This window comes from Gorilla gorilla, chromosome 11 (assembly GCF_029281585.2).
Source record: "Gorilla gorilla gorilla isolate KB3781 chromosome 11, NHGRI_mGorGor1-v2.1_pri, whole genome shotgun sequence".
In the NCBI taxonomy this organism is placed as follows: domain Eukaryota; kingdom Metazoa; phylum Chordata; class Mammalia; order Primates; family Hominidae; genus Gorilla; species Gorilla gorilla.
In genome coordinates, this window is record NC_073235.2 from 144,655,013 (window position 1) to 144,671,078 (window position 16,066).

Genomic DNA, 16,066 nt, shown 5'->3' on the forward strand with positions numbered 1-16,066 from the left:
TTGTCCGTAATGTCACGCAGTATTATTAGAATACCTATAAATAAGAAATGTAGAAGCATTTTTTAAAAATGCTTGATAAAAGGTTGCCTCAGGGACCTGCAGAACTGAGCTCTGTCTGAGCCAGTTTCCATCCAGGCACTGCGCATCCATCCAGAGGGGCACTGCCTCAGGTTGCTCGCTATTCACTGCCTTCTCAAGCAGACCCTTGTCTCCTTCTAGGCCCTCACAATCCAGTGGAGGCGACGAAACTCATCTGCCTCTGTCCCTCTGGGCACGCCTCATGCCAGGTGCATCTGTGGACAGGGGCCATGCTCCTGGGCTTCCAAAGTTGGAGAAAGCTGCCAGGCTCAGGTGGATACATCACAGCAGCTGCTGCCCTCTGAACACAGTGACAAAAGAACACTCTGGGCCTGGAGCCCTGGTCTGGGGCATTGGGCAAGGCTGTTGCACTTCTCTGATCCCATTTCCCCATCTGGGAAGTGCGCTGATTGTATCTCCCTGTGGGCACTGAGGGCTCAGTGTTAGTTTGAGAGCCAGCATCTGGGGTTTGGGCTGTAATTCCCCGTCAGCCCCATAGCTGCGGGGAACCAGGGACTTTGTTGGGATTGCCCTAGGCATCAGTTTAGCTTCCTGCCCGTGGCTTGGGCTCAGCACCTGAAGTAGTCTAGGGGGTAGGTGGTCCTGGTGGGGGCTGGGGCTTTTACCCAGACTGAGGTCACACCCAGAGCCAGAAGTCTTGGTGCCTGCTCTGGGCAAAGGTGCCAGCCTGTGCGACAAGAGCGAAACTCCGTCTCCAAAACAAAAACAAAAAAGCTTGCATCATTTCAAGGGGCTCACACCTCTCTAAGGGCCTGGTAATTGGCTGGCTCTGGCCTGCATCTGGCCCCGAGGGTGTAGGTAACACCCCACCTTACCTGGTTTCTTCCTGCCAGGGCCAATCTTCAGACCTCAGGACTTTGCAGCCTATCCCACCTCCCCTCTGGCAAGCCTTGAGCCCTTGTGGGTCCAGCACTTTTTCCAGGCTGTCTCCTGGTTGTCCTTCTGCCTCGAGGCCTGGCTCATGCTGCTCCCCCTCCCACTCTCCAAGACCCACAAGGACCACTCCACACCCAGCTCAGCCCCATCCCCTCAGATAGTCCTTTCTCTTTCCTCAGGTGGCCAGGTGCATATCTTGGTGTGAGGACCTTCACTGTATCTGGGAATGCCTACTGGTTACCTCGGTAACAGAGAACAAGGCATTTACCTGATATGAGTGTCTTGGTTCACTGTCTACATGGCTAGGGAGGGAATCAATAATAGGCTTTTCACTTGCTGCTAGGGCCAGTCCTCCTGGCCCCATGGCTCTAGGGATGGAGGACGCTGCAGGAGATGCACTGCTCACTTCCCAGCTGAGGACTGTGGGTCATCTCAGGGCAATTTCACAGTCCCCACATGCCCCACCCCCTCAGCTCTGCAAATACCAAGCAGTGCAGCCTGCCTAGGGGATGATGGGCTCGGGAGTGCCCAGGTAGTGCCCAGAATGCCCTTGGCAGGCCCCTCACCTAGCTGCTTCCACAGCTCTGTAGCAAGAGTTCTAACCTTTTTTGACCGTGAAGCCTGCTGAGAATAAGAGCTGTGGACTGTTTTCCCAGAAAGGCATGTACATGCTCCCCACACAAAACCTTTCATCGTGGCCAAGCACAGTGGCTCATGTAATCCCAGAACTTTGGGAGGCGGAGCCAGTCGGATCACCTGAGGTCAGGAGTTCAAGACCAGCCTGCCCAACATGGCGAAACCCTGTCTCTATTAAAAATACAAAAAATTAGCCAGGTGTGGTGGCAGCCACCTGTAATCCCAGCTACTCCAGAGGCTGAGGCAGGAGAATCACTTGAACCTGGGAGGCGCAGGTTGTAGTGTGGTGAGATCACGCCACTGCACTCCAGCCTGGGCGACAGGAGCGAAACTCTGTCTCAAAAAACAAAACAAAACAAAACCTTTCATCCTTTCAGGGGGCTCACACCTCCCTAAGGGCCCAGTAATTAAACACTTTGGGCCTGAGGGTGAGAAACTTTGTCTCAGTTCTTCCCCGAGTGATCAGCCCAGGGGTAAGGAAGGAGAAGCCAGAAAGCAGGACCCATGAGAAGGGCCCCCTCCTGGAGTTTGAGGCCCACTCCCTCCTGCCCCTGCCTCTCCTCTGCCCAGGACTCCTCCCTGCTCTGCCCCACTCCTGGGGCCATAACCATGGGGAGCTGTGGTTTTCTACAGGCCCCTGGGCACAAAGTGGGCAGGCTAACCTGGAGGTGATCAGAGTAACATGGCAGGAAGTGAGGGGGAAAGCCACCCTGGAACTGCGCCTCTCTGCCCCCTGACGTCACTGGCGTGCACTCCTCCCTCCCCTCACTCAGGCAGTGGCATGAGTTCCATGTGAGCGCTGTCCTGCTCCCTCTGCTGCGTCTTTTTTTTCTTGGGGCTGCCATAACACTTTCCCTTCCCCAGCCCTGCCAACCTGGTGGGACATTGGGCTTCCCTCTCACAGGGTCCTGGGGACAGGCCCATCCTTTATCATACCCACAGAGAGACCGTTTTTTTCTTCAGGACCTGGGGAGCAGCCAGGTTCCATGAGTTAAATGCAGATCTGAACCAAGCTGGGATTGGGGTATACACTCTCCTCTACTGAAAAGTAGCTAGGGATTCCAACTAGGTGAGAAGGAGAGTGGGGCAGAGCCAGACCAGACAAGGACTGATCACCTGGAAGAAGCCTGCCATCAAAGGTCTTGGCAAATGCTGGGTGCAGTGGCTTACTCCTGTAATACCAGCACTTTGCGGGGCTGAGACAGGTGGACTACTTGAGGCAAGGAGTTCGAGTCCAGCCTGGGCAACATGGCAAAACCGCATCTCTACTAGAAATACAAAAATTAGCTAGGCATGCTACACTCCTGTAATCCCAGCTACTCAGGAGACTGAGGCAGGAGAATCCCTTGAACTGGGGAGGCAGAGGTCGGAGTGAGCCAAGATTGTGGCCCTGCACTCCAGTCTGGGAGACAGAGTGAAACTGGCCTCAAAAAAAAAAAAAAAAGAATATGGCCTTGGCAGAGAGGGGCCAGCCCAGCAGTGCCTTCCCTTGGGTTTCTCCTGGGTAGGCCTCTGCCATGAGGAGGTGCTTCCTTCTGCCTGTCCATGGCCCACAGCAATGGAATGTCTGCTTCTGGGGGTTGGGTGGGAGACTGCTGGCAGAACTGGAAACCTTCAGTTGGGGTTTTTTTGTTTTGTTTTGTTTTCGAGATGGAGCATCGCTCTGTCACCCAGGCTGGAGTGCAGTGGTGGAATCTCAGTTCACTGCAACCTCCGCCCCCCTGGGTTCAAACAATTCTCCTGTCTCAGCCTCCTGAGTAGCTGAGATTACAGGCATGTGCCACCATGCCTGGCTAGTTTTTGTGTTTTTTGTATAGATGGCATTTCACCATGTTGGCTGGGCTGGTCTCGAACTCCTGACCTCAAGTGATCCACCCACCTCGGCCTCCCAAAGTGCTGGGATTACAGGCATGAGCCACTGAGCCCAGCCCCTTCAGGGGGGTTTTGAGGCTTCACTACAATACTAGTTTCCTGTGGCTGCTGCAACAAATTACCACACACTTAGTGACTTAAAACAACCAAAATGTATTCCCTTACAGGTCTGAAGGCCAGAATTCTACAGTAAGTCCTACTGAGTCAAGGTGAGAGCAGGGTCGGTGGCTTCTGAGGCTCTGCGGGAGAATCTGTTTCCTGGCCGTAGAGGTGGCCTGCACTCCTCAGCTTGTGCTGCCCATCTCGAATGACTGGAGTTTCCTGCTTCTGTCACTACACCTCCCACCCTCTCCATCACCTGCTCTGCTCTTATAAGGATCCGAGTGAGTACATCAACCCCAAAAGCCAAAGGCCCTTAACTTCATTATATCTGCAAAGCCCCTTTTGCCATATAAGGTCATGTTCACCAGTTACCGGGATTAGGATATGGGCATCTTGGGGGCATCAGCCTGCTACAGCTAGGCTGCAAAACTGTTACACCCTCCTGGTGTTTCAATGATTGGGAGAAAAAGGGTTGGCATTTTTTGCTTAGGGGTCCCTCTTAAACTTGTATCTGGAAGGTCGGGGGTCCCTGTTAACCTTGTGTTTTTGTTTTTGTTTTTTTGAGGTGGAGTCTTGCTCTGTCATCCAGGCTAGCAGTGGCGTGATCTTGGTTCACTGCAATGTCTGCCTCCTGGGTTCAGGTGATTCTCCTGCCTCAGCCTCCTGAGTAGCTGGGACTACAGGCACCCGCCACCATGCCCTGCTGTTTTGTATTTTTGGTAGGGACGGGGTGGGGGTGGGGTTAGGGGAGGGGGGTTTTGGCTATGTTGCCCTGAGCTCAAAGCGATCCGCCTGCCTCTGCTGCCAAAGTGCTGGGATTACAGGCCTGCACCACTGCACCCGGCTGCTGTAAAGTCTTATTTCACACAGCTGAGACATGTTTTAGGAAGTCTGCTAAAAGACCCCTGGAGACCGCCTCATTGTGACCTCCCTGTTATTGTGTTTAATTTAATTGAACTTTTCTGCCCTCCTGCTTTTCAGCTTCTCTAATAGTCTCCCATTAAACCAATTCTAAGAACCACCAAAAAGGGGAAATTTTTTCTTGAAAGCAGTAAAATGATATGGACTGTTAGAATGTAAAATATATGAAATCAGTCATTATACGTTAGTGCTGCTCTGACATAGGGACGTATTATTGAGAAGCAACTTTTGCTTGATTTTCAGAGAAATGGAATCGTCGTATCGCTGATCTACGTAAACAAACTGAAGAATTGTCTGAAAGAAAATATGGTATGTCTAAACTGGAAAAGTCCTGTAATCTTATGTTCATGGGCATTTACACAATGGAGTTACTGTTCATCATGGGGGTACCGTGGACAAGCCCAGGGCTGCCGGCGAGTCATGCCATCCTTACACGTTTCTCCTTGTAAGGTGCTTTGTAGTGTCTACACACTTTGTTTCTAGATGGCTGCAAAGCTGAGGAAAAGTTGTATTTCTTTAGTTATTAGTTAGCGTTTCTTTTAAACTTTCAGTATGGAGATTGGAAATTTATTTACATATTTATTGCAAAGCCCTAGATCTTAGGGATTTCATTGAATTATTTATTTATTTATTTTTGAGACGGAGCCTCACTCTGTCACCCAGGCTGGAGTGCAGTGGCACGATCTCGGCTCACTGCAACCTCTGCCTCCCAGGTTCAAGCAGTTCTCTGCCTCAGCCTCCCGAGCAGCTAGGATTACAGGCACCAGCCACCACGCCTGGCTGATTTTTGTGTTTTTAGTAGAGACGGGGTTTCATGATCTTGGCTAGGCTGGTCTTGAACTGCTGACCTCCTGATCCACTCACCTCAGCCTCCCAAAGTGCTGGGATTACAGGTGTGAGCCGCCATGCCTGGCCAAATATTATTTTTTTAAATGAATTGTTTCTCTTAGTCTGCTTTGTTAAATTTGGAATTCATCTGGGCGCGGTGGCTCACACCTGTAATCCCAGCACTTTGGGAGGCCAAGGCAGTCAGATATCTAGGTCGGGAGTTCGAGACCAGCCTGACCAACATGGAGAAACCCCGTCTCTACTAAAAATACAACATTAGATGGGTGTGGTGGCGCATGTCTGTAATCCCAGCTATTCGGGAGGCCAAGGCAGGAGAATCGCTTGAACCCAGGAGGCAGAGGTTGCGGTGAGCCGAGGTTGCACCATTGCACTCTAGCCTGGGCAAAAAGAGCAAAACTCCATCTCAAAATAAATAAATAAATAAAATGTTCAGTACTCACCAAGGTGCCCCTATTGTCTCTACTTTTATCTTGATGCATCACTGAATTGATGTTAGATTTCAAATTCATCATTGCCCTGATACTATTCTATCCTGAAGCCACCTTTATATAGTGATGAAAGAAAGTAGCAATTTGTTATTATCCTCTCTCTGTTGGTATACATCAAATGCTCACCTAAAAAGAGGAACAACCAGTGGAAAACATGATGTTTTTATTTGGGTGACTATTTACTTGTAACCTACTAGCAAACTATGAAATTGTATGATATGCAGAATTTTAACTGAATTGCTTTAAGTGAACATTTAAACATGATAAACAATATTGATGGTATTTATGTTAATGTACTTAAAATGAACATTTTTCTTCATTATGAGTAATATAACCTACTCCTCAAAACCTAGCACTAAATTTGCTAATGAATTCAATAACATTTCCATAATATTTTTAGTTACATGCTTAAGGTTCTCTTAGTGTTTCTCCCACTTTTTAATAGCTTATGCCTTTTTCACCTTTGGTTTTTTTTTGGTTCATTTTAAAGCAAAAACCTCACAACATGTGATATCTGGAAACACTGTAACCTAGTGGTAAGACCATAGGCTCTGGGGACACAGGCTGGCCACGTCTCTTCTCCTGTCTGAGCTTTAGTATCCTCTTTTGTGGTCATGAGAACTGAAGATCTGTCCCGAAGATTTGATAAGATAATAAAGTGCTTCACATAATACCAGACATATAAATACACAGTAAATGCTTCCTCCTTATATTTTTATTGATTGATTGATTGAGACAGAATCCTGCTCTCTTGCCCAGGCTGGAATGCAGTGGCGTGATAATGGTTTCTGCAACCTCCACCTCCTGGGTTCAGGCAATTCTCCTGCCTCAGCCTCCCGAGTAGCTGGGATTACAGGTGCCTGCCACCATGCCCAGCTAATTATTGTACTTTTAGTACAGACGTGGTTTTACCATGTTGGCCAGGCTGGTCTCGAACTCCTGACCTCATGATCTGCCTGCCTCGGCCTCCCAAACTGCTGGGATTACAGGTGTGAGCCACTGTACCCAGCCTGTCTTTTCTCTTCACACCCGCAGTTCATGATGAAATATTAAATATGTACTAGTGGATATTACTTTGCTGAATATTGCCTAGTGAATATTAAGTATTCTCACCTTTCAGACATGAACTTATGAATTCAACAGGTGAAGATTTACAACTTGATAAATCAGCTTTGTGAGGTACGTCTTCAGTCTTAAGTCAGATTAGAAGATTATGTGAGGTAATTAACACTTAACATTGATTTAATGGTAGCTTCCACATGAAATAGTATGCCTCTAAGTATTAATTATGTCCTAAGACAGGAGAATTCATGTTGTCAAAATTCTCATACTCTCTAGAACAATAAACTCATTTTCTTTTTATTAGTAAATATTGCATTTATGGGTAGACAAAACTGAACGAACAATATTTGTTCTACTTTTGAGATGCAAGATTCATCTGGCATAATGCATTGAACAGGTTATTATTGAAGTCTACACCAGTCAACTGAATAAGCATTCATCAAATGCCCATGATATGCAGGGCATAAGTTTTCTTTTAGAGTATGGAACCATGCATATTATCTTTTAATTAGATGATTTAGTTAGATATGTTTTTAAATAACTAGAAATATAATTGATTTTCTTGTTTTGGCTCTGGAGTGGAGTGGGGATGAAACAGAATGGATCCACACTGTTTAGATTTACTAAAATGGAAGGATTGCAGCAAGATCATATCCCTAGTCTCCCCATAGCAAATGTCACCTGCTAGCTGTTTTTTTTTTTTTTTTTTTTGGAGGTTGAAGTTTTGTTCTGTCGCCCACGCTGGAGTGCAGTGGTATGATCTCAGCTCATGGCAAGCTCACCTCCTGGGTTCAAGCAATTCTCCCTGCCTCAGCCTCCTAAGTAGCTGGGATTACAGGCCTCTGCCACCACGCCTGCCTAATTTTTGTATTTGTAGTAGAGTTGGGGTTTCACCATGTTGGCCAGGCTGGCCTTGAACTCCTGACTTCAGGAGATTCACCTGCCTCAGCCTCCCAAAGTGCTTGGGATTATGGGTGTGTCACTGCACTTGGATTTAATGGGATATTTCACTACAGACTTTGGTAAACAGAATATTAGCATTTTTGGTGTTCTTTTTATTTTACTCATACTATTTTTCTTTGGACTCAATCACAATAACAGAATTAAAGATCAAAGTGTAAAAGTTAAAGACCAGTACAGATTCAATAATTATTCTTTTCTACATACTGTGTTTAAATGATATCCCTTTTTCTTTTTGTTCTTATAGCTCAAGCTGTAAAAGCCAAAGGTCCGGTGATAATCCCATACCCTTTTTTCCAGTCTCATGTTGAAGATTTTTATGTAGAAGGCCTTCCCAAAGGAATTTTTTTTTTTGTTTTTTTTTTTGAGATGGAGTTTTCACTCTTATCGCCCAGGCTGGGGTGCAATGGTGCAACCTTGCTGGTCACTGCAACCTCTGCCTCCTGGGTTCAAGAAATTCTCCTGCCTTAGCCTCCCAAGTCGCTGGGATTACAGGTGCCCACCACCACACCAGGCTAATTTTTGTATTTTTAGTGGAGATGGGGTTTCACCATGTTGGCCGGGCCAGTCTTGAACTCCTGACGTCAAGTGATCTTCCCGCCTCGACTCCTGACATCAAGTGATCTTCCCGCCTCGGCCTTCCAGAGTGCTGAGATTACAGACGTGAACCCATGCCTGGCCAGGAATTTTGTTTTTTAGGAAGGCTTTCTACTAATGGAATTCCTGGCCTTGAGAGGATGTTACTTTCGAAGGAAAGGATTTTTTTGTTATTAAAAGGTAAGATTCCTGGATTCTTATTGGACTGTTATCTCTGTTATGAGTAATCCATCTTTAGTCATTCACCACTAGGGTTGTATTTAATTAAGTCTGAGTTATTTTATGGTGGTTTTGTTTTGTTTTGTTTTGTTTTTACCGAATTTTGTTCTCATTGCCGTGGCTTGAGGGCAATGATGTGATCTCAGGTCACCACATTCTCTGCCTTCCAGGTTCAAGCAATTCTCCTGCCTCAGCCTCCTGAGTAGCTGGATTTACAGGCATGCGCCACCATGCCTGGCTAATTTTTTGTATTTTTAGTAGAGATGGTGTTTCACCATGTTGACCAGGCTGGTCTAGAACTCCTGACCTTGGGTGATCCACCCGCCTTGGCCTCCCAAAGTGCTGGGATTACAGGCATGAGCCACTGCGCCCAGCCTGGGCCTGCTTCTTTCTCTTTTTCTTTTTTTTTCATTAGCAGCTTAAAATTGGTGCCTTATTCAGACACAAGCAAAAGGACATTAACCCAGCTTTGGAAATAGGTGAGAGCCCATCTATGATTTTCCTAGTTTCTCCTCCCCCTTTGCTTTTTGCTCTCTTGTTAGTATATTAATTGTTTTCACTCTCTGAATCTTTTTTCCCCATTTCTTTGGCAGACATTTTTACTTGTCTTGGAAGAGTAGGTGAAGAGCTGTTTTTAGGACTCTTTGAAAGGGTACAGTATGGGTGACAGTCTTGGCTAATGGTAACATCCAGGGAGCTGGGGTCAGCGTGAGCTGGAATCAGTTCAAATTAGCAAAGCACTGGCACTCAGTGGCAGGAATACAAGTGACTGCAAAGTGTTAAACACATCTGGAAAGGGATACTGACATCATCCTCAGAATCTGTGGGGAGTTCACATAGCCAGTTAAGACCCATTCCTCTTTGACCCTATAAAGATTCTTTAAAGAATAATACCCTTAGTGGTTTTCTAGCCAGCTTGCCTGCTCATTTATCTTTGAGGACGACATGCCTTGTGGAGCTCCACACGCCCCAGAGGGGTATGGATTCTGCATTTAAAAGTGCTGAAGCTGAGAGACTGGGTCTTGGTGGACCCCGAGAGTTCTGTTTCTCCTCTACTCATTGTTCCTTTTTTTCCCAACAGCTGGCATTGCTGTTTAAATGGGTTGTTCTTTGCTGTTTTAAGTTGTTTCGTAGTGGTGTGTCAGGATTTGGGTTTTCTTAATACTTTCCAAGCTGGTGACTTGAGTGGTGGTTAGGGAGGAAATGTTTTAGGGCTGTTCTGGAGCTATTGAGGTCAGGTGTCTAGATACTCCCAGCTTGTCTGTTGAGGAGAATGCTGTTCTCATTGTGCTGCCTTTGGTGGTGCTGTGTGTGGCTCTTTAGATGTGGGTGGAGGTGAGCTGGGGGAGTTAATGAGATCTTTTTTAGGTGCTTTTGATAAAGTAGCCTGCACTACAGGATTCACTGTGACTTTTTTCCTTAACCTATGCATTTCTCTCTGCTAGCTTTTGCTGTCTTTCTCATGCCTTTGATTTTCCCAGCTCCTCTTAGTTGAATTAACCTAAGTGCTCTGCTATGGTTTAAATGTGTCCCCCAAAGTTTATGTGCTGGAAACTCAATCCTCAATGCAACAGTTGGGATGTGGGGCCTAATAAAATAGCCTTCATGAATGAGTTAATGTTATGGTGGTAATAGATTAGTAATCACAGAGTGGGCTTATTATAAAACAGAGTTCAGCCCCTTTTGCCCTCTTGCTTTCTTGCACTCTCTTTTCCTTCTGCCTTCTGTAGTGGGATGATGCAGCAAGAAGACCCTTACCAGATGCAGGCCCCTCAACCTTGGACTTCCTAACATCCAGAACTGTTAAGAAATAAAATTTATTCCTTTCCTTTCCTTTTCTTTCTCCTTTCCCTTCTCTTCCCTTTTCTTCCCTTCCCCTCCCTCCCTCTCTCTCTCCCTCCCTCCCTCCTTCCCTCCCTTCCTCCTTCCCTCTTTCTCTCTTTCCCTTCCTTCCTTTCCTTCTTTCCCTTCCTTCCTTTCCTTCCCTCCTTCCCTTTTTCCTTCCTTCCCTCCCTTCCTTTTTTCTTTCCTTCCTTTTTTCCTTTTTATAAATTATGCAGTCTGTGGTATTCTTTTATAGAAGCATGGAATGGACAAAGACTCCATTTTCAAGAGCAAGCACTTTTGTAGTTTCTGAGCGAATTATGACTGCAAAGGAAGTTCTATAGGTAGCCCCAGATCCACTACCTAGGAAGCATGCTACCAAGCAGACCTAGGATCTAGGATTTGATCAAGTGCTGGGCAACATGATACCTCTGCAATTTAGCATTTCCCTATATACCTCCAGTTGGCTCAGCCCATTAGGGCTAAAACTACCCCTCATATCCTGGTGTCTCTTGTAGGCAGAAGCCTTGCCTAAACCCTAAGCGGCTTGGCTCACATTCTGTCTTGTGGTTTTTTTGTAGGGGGTTCAAATATACACAAAAGAAATATGTTGAACCTCCATGCACCCAACCCGCAGATTAAGCAGTTACCTCCATTTTTCCAGATTTGTTTCGTCTGCCTCAATCTCCCTAAAAACTTATGTTTGTACAGGAAAGACTGAATAAATAGCTAATTCTCCACCCTACCTCTCATCTTAAGTCACTTTTCAGAGTAGTAAGTTAGTGACCTAGTAACCTTCCCTCTAGTGACCAGTAGTTTTTTTTCTGAATACCATTATGAACTCATAGATTATTGTTTGCATTTTATGTATTTCAGGCCATTGCAGTCTTTATTGTTTTGGATGTTTACATTGTCTCATCTAGGTTAATAATTATCTCTTCAAGTTGACTTTCATGTCTTTTTGACGTGATCCTGTTGGACTTTGATGGCTTCCTTGCTTTCTGGCAAAAAAGATGTCCCAGGATCAATATACTGCACCATACATGGAGTCAGCCATTTCTCTAGGGAACCTTGATTCCTTTTAGTAGAGAACACAGTTTGAGGTCTTGGACTGAATGACTTTTGTGAACCTCCTCTCCTGAGACTATAGCCTGCATCCCTGCATATAGCCCATTTGGAGCTCTTGCTGGGCACCAACAGATCTCCTAAAACTGCTATATAGTTCTGCTTCACTCTTACAAAGATTCATCTCTTGAGAGTTTTGTGCTCTACCCCCAGATGTGGTCTTTCTGGTTCTGAAGCTTTTGCTTCAGTCACCCTGAATTTTGCCAGCCCTATGCATGCTATACCTTGGATTGCCAACTTGCCCTCACTGAAGCCAGTTTCTCTGGTTAGAATAGTTGCCCAAACCCATGCCTAATACTCTAGTAAACAAGGTTCTACCTAAGTTCATCAGCCTCCCTAAGTTCTGGAATTACAGGCTGCCACCCTGCCCAGCCTTCACCAACATTTGCCATTATCTGTTTTTTTTTCTTCCTTTATACCTTACAGCAGTATAAGAACAAGTGTCTTCAATTATAGGAAACAGTATAATCCCAGGGCATTGGGAGGCTAAGACAGGAAGATGTCTAGATGCCAGGAGTTTTTGTTGTTGTTGTTGTTGTTTTGTTTTTGTTGTTGTTGTTGTTGTTGACAGAGTCTTGCTCTGTCACCCAGGGTGGAGTGCAGTGATGGGGTCCACTGCAACCTCCACCTCCCAGGTTCAAGTGATTCTCCTGCCTCAGCCTCCCAAGTAGGTGAGACTACAGGTACACGCCACTACTGCCCAGCTAGTTTTTGTATTTTTGATAGAGTCAGAGTTTCACCATGTTGGCCAGGCTGGTCTCGAACTCCAGACTTCAGGTGATTTGCCTGCCTTAGCTTCCCAAAGTGCTGGGATTACAAGCATGAGCCACCATGCCCAGCCTGATGCCAGGAGTTTTAGACTAGCCTGGGCAACATAGCAAGACCTTGTCTCTACAGAATATTTAAAAATCAGCCAAATGTGGTGGTGCCTGTGTATAGTCTCTCTCCCTCTCTCTCTTTTTTTTTTCTTTCTTTTTGTGACATGGTCTGGCTCTGTCACCCAGGCTGAAGTGCAGTGGTGTGATCATGGCTCACTGCAGCCTGAAACTCCTGGGATCAAGTGATCAATCCTCTCACCTCATCCTACCAAGTAGTAGGGACCACAGGTGTATGCCACCCAGGTCTTGCTATGTTGTCCAGGCTGGTCTTGAGCTCCTGGCCTCAAGCAATCCTCTCACCTTGGCCCCCCACAGTGCAGGGATTACAGGTATGAGCCACCATGCCTGGCCCCTACCCTGCCTACTGAGAACCAAAAGAAGGACCCAAATTCTCCTTAGCTCAACTCGAGCCATTTCCTGATTGCTTCATCAGCAAGGAGCTGGTTATTGGGCTGTCCAGGCCTCCCAAGCAGCACAGAAATGAGGTGAAGGAGTTTTCCTGTTGCTCCACTCTGTAAGGAGTTGGAGGGTGATGTTTACTCATTTGCAGAGAGAGATGCCTTGTAGGCACCTCAGGATGGAGAGGACCCTGATTCCAATGTCCTTTTTTTCTTCAGAAACAGGACCTTGCCCTGTCACTCAGGATGGAGTTCAGTGGTCCTATCATGGCTCATTATAGCCTCAAACTCCCAGGCTGAAGCAATCCTACCATGTCAGCCTTCCCGTAGCTGGGACTACAGGTAAGCATCGTGACACTCAGTGAATTTTGTTTTTATTTTGTTGTAGAGATGGGACCTCAGTATGTTGCCACGGCTGACCTTGAACTCCTGCACTCAAGGGATTTTCCTGCCCTGGCCTCCCAAAGTATTGGTATTACAGGCATGAACCATTGTGCCCACCGTCTCTGGTTCTTAATCTTCTGCCTCCCTCTTCCAGTTTTAAAGAATGCTTGTAATTACATGGGCTCTCCTAGATACTCCAGGATAATCTTGTTTTAAGGTCAGCTGATGAGCAACATTAATTTTATCTGCACTCTTAATTCCCCCTTCCTATGTAATTGTGCTGTGTAACATAGGACATGAGCAATTGGTGGTGGTGGGGGTTATTACTTTGGCCACCACAGTAACTATTTTATGCCAGGTACTCAGCTAAGCACTGATGAATTAAGCATGAATAACACACACTCCCTAATCTCCATCCATTCATGGAAGGAGCACTTCACCTGCCATGCTCCTGAGAATCTCGGGAGTCAAAGAAGTCTTCTATGAGGAGGTGATGCCAAAGCGGACAAGTGACAGAGGAGTCGAAGCTAGCTAGGAAGAGAGTAGAGGTTTAAGGGGAAGCATATTATAAGCAGAGGATATTACCCACTTCAGAGACTCCCAGAGGAGAAAGAGTGTGTGTTCAAGGGGCAGATGAGGCTCAGTTGGACTCCATAGCAGATGAAATGGAGAGGGGCAAGCAGTGAGGCTGCCTTGCAAGGCAGGGCAGAGCAGGGGCTGTTAAGGAGTTTGGACTTAATCCCTGAGGCAAGGAGAAGTGATGTAAATGGGGGAGTAACATGATGAGATTAATGGATTAGAGACATGGCTCAGGCTGCTATAGAGAAGGCACCAGGGAGAGCAGATGGCTCAATGGGTGTGCAGGAGACCTCTCCCTGAGTTTAGGGAGAGGTTTTTAAAACAGAAGAAGTTTGAGTAATTTAAATGATGATGGGAAGGAGCTAAAAGTGGGGGATAAGTTAAAGATACAGGAAAGTGGGAGGAAGAACCGACAAGTGAGGTTCCAGAGAGGGCAGGAGAAGAGGAGATTCCCATAGGGGGATTAACACTTTCTTTTCTTTTTTCTTTCTAAGACAGGGTCTCACTCTGTCGCCCAGGCTGGAGTGCAGTGGCACAATCTTGGCTCACTGTAGTGTAGACTTCCCAGGCTCAAGGGATTTCTCCCACCCCAGACTCCCAAGTAGCTGGAACTACGGGTGTGCACCACCACCACACCTGGCTAATGTCTCTTTTTTTTGGTAGACACAGAGTCTCACTATTTAGCACTGATTGGTCTCCAACTCCTGGCCTCAAGCGATCCTCCTGCCTAGGCTTCCCAAATTGCTGGGATTACAGGCATGAGCCACAATGCCTGGCTTCTGCTAGTTCCGTATTCTCTAGAGTTGTCTTTACTTTGTGCTAGTGTGTCCCTCATTGTGCTGATCCTCTATAAAAATTAATACCTTTTTTTTGTTGTTGTTGAGATGGAGTTTCACTCTTGTTGCCCAGGCTGGAGTGCAATGGCGCTATCTCAGCTCAGCGCAACCTCCACCTGCCAGGTTCAAGCGATTCTCCTGCCTCAGCCTCCCGAGTAGTTGGGATTACAGGCATGTGCCACCATGCCCAGCTAATTTTGTGTTTTTAGTAGAGATGGGGTTTCTCTATGCTGGTCAGGCTGGTCTCGAACTCCTGACCTCAGGTGATCTGTCTGCCTTGGCCTCCCAAAGTGCTGGGATTACAGGCATGAGCCATTTTGCCTGGCCAAAATTAATACTTTTTATATTAAATTTACATGTATATATATATATATGCGTTTTTTCTTTTTGATACCAGGTCTCACACTGTCACCCAGGCTGGAGTACAGTGGCACAACCTCTGCTCACTGCAGCCTCCACCTGCCAGGCTCAAGCAATTCTCCTGCCTCAGCCTCCCGAGTAGCTGGGATTACAGGTAAGTGCCACCACACCCAGCTGATTTTTGTGTTTTTTGTAGAGACGAGGTTTCGCCGTGTTTCCCAGACTGTTCTCAAGCTCCTGAGCTCAAAGCAGTCCACCCACCTTGGCCTCCCAGAGTGCTGGAATTACAGGTGTGAGCCATCTTGTTCATTCTAGTTTAAACTTTTGAGTGGTTTGTGTCTCCTGATTGGACTCCTACAAATACAGAATTGATGCTAGGAAGGGTACCAGGAGATAGACGCACACAGATGGGATTTGGGAATAGGTTTGGTTATCCAAGGAGCAGTGCTGAGCTCCTTGCTAATGGGATATGGGATGCTGGTGATTTCCAGGAAGTGAGCTCACAATGACTCAAGCTGCCACATACTGTTGATTGTGAAATGCCAGTTGAAGCATATGTCCTGTGAGCTTAGGGGTGCTACAAGTTGACCACTGCAGCAGTAAAGATGACTCTGAAGAATGGCGTGGGATGGATCCTTTCAAATGCACTTGAGCAGCGGTCTCCAACCACAGGGCCACAGAGCTGGAGGTGAGCAGCAGGCGAGTGAAGGGAAACTTCATCTGTATTTCTAGCCCCTCCCATCGCTTGCATGACCACCTGAGCTCCATGTCCTGTCAGATCAGCAGCAGCATTAGATTCTCATAGGAGCACAAACTCTGTTGTGAAGTGTGCATGTGAGGGATCTAGGTTGTGTACTCCTTATGAGAATCTAATGCCTGATACTCTGTTACTGTCTCCCATCACCCCAGATGGACAGTCTAGTTGCAGGAAAACAAGCTCAGAGATCCCACTGAGTCTACGTTATAGTGAGTTGTAAAATCATTTCATTATATATTACTAT

General features: G+C 46.5%; 1 long non-coding RNA gene across 3 annotated transcripts in view; it reads left to right on the top strand.

Moving 5' to 3' along the window:
- Positions 1–16,066, top strand: part of LOC129532018 (uncharacterized) — a 61,381-nt gene that overhangs the window by 32,438 nt on the left and 12,877 nt on the right. For 2 of the 3 annotated variants that reach the window (XR_010129740.1, XR_010129739.1), the window contains exons 6-12: positions 3,651–3,866; positions 4,750–4,815; positions 6,964–7,022; positions 8,113–8,642; positions 13,126–13,248; positions 15,262–15,355; positions 15,557–15,753. This is a non-coding gene — a long non-coding RNA (uncharacterized lncRNA). The remainder of the gene's footprint in view (positions 1–3,650; positions 3,867–4,749; positions 4,816–6,963; positions 7,023–8,112; positions 8,643–13,125; positions 13,249–15,261; positions 15,356–15,556; positions 15,754–16,066) is intronic. The other variant, XR_008677600.1, reaches the window with a different exon arrangement.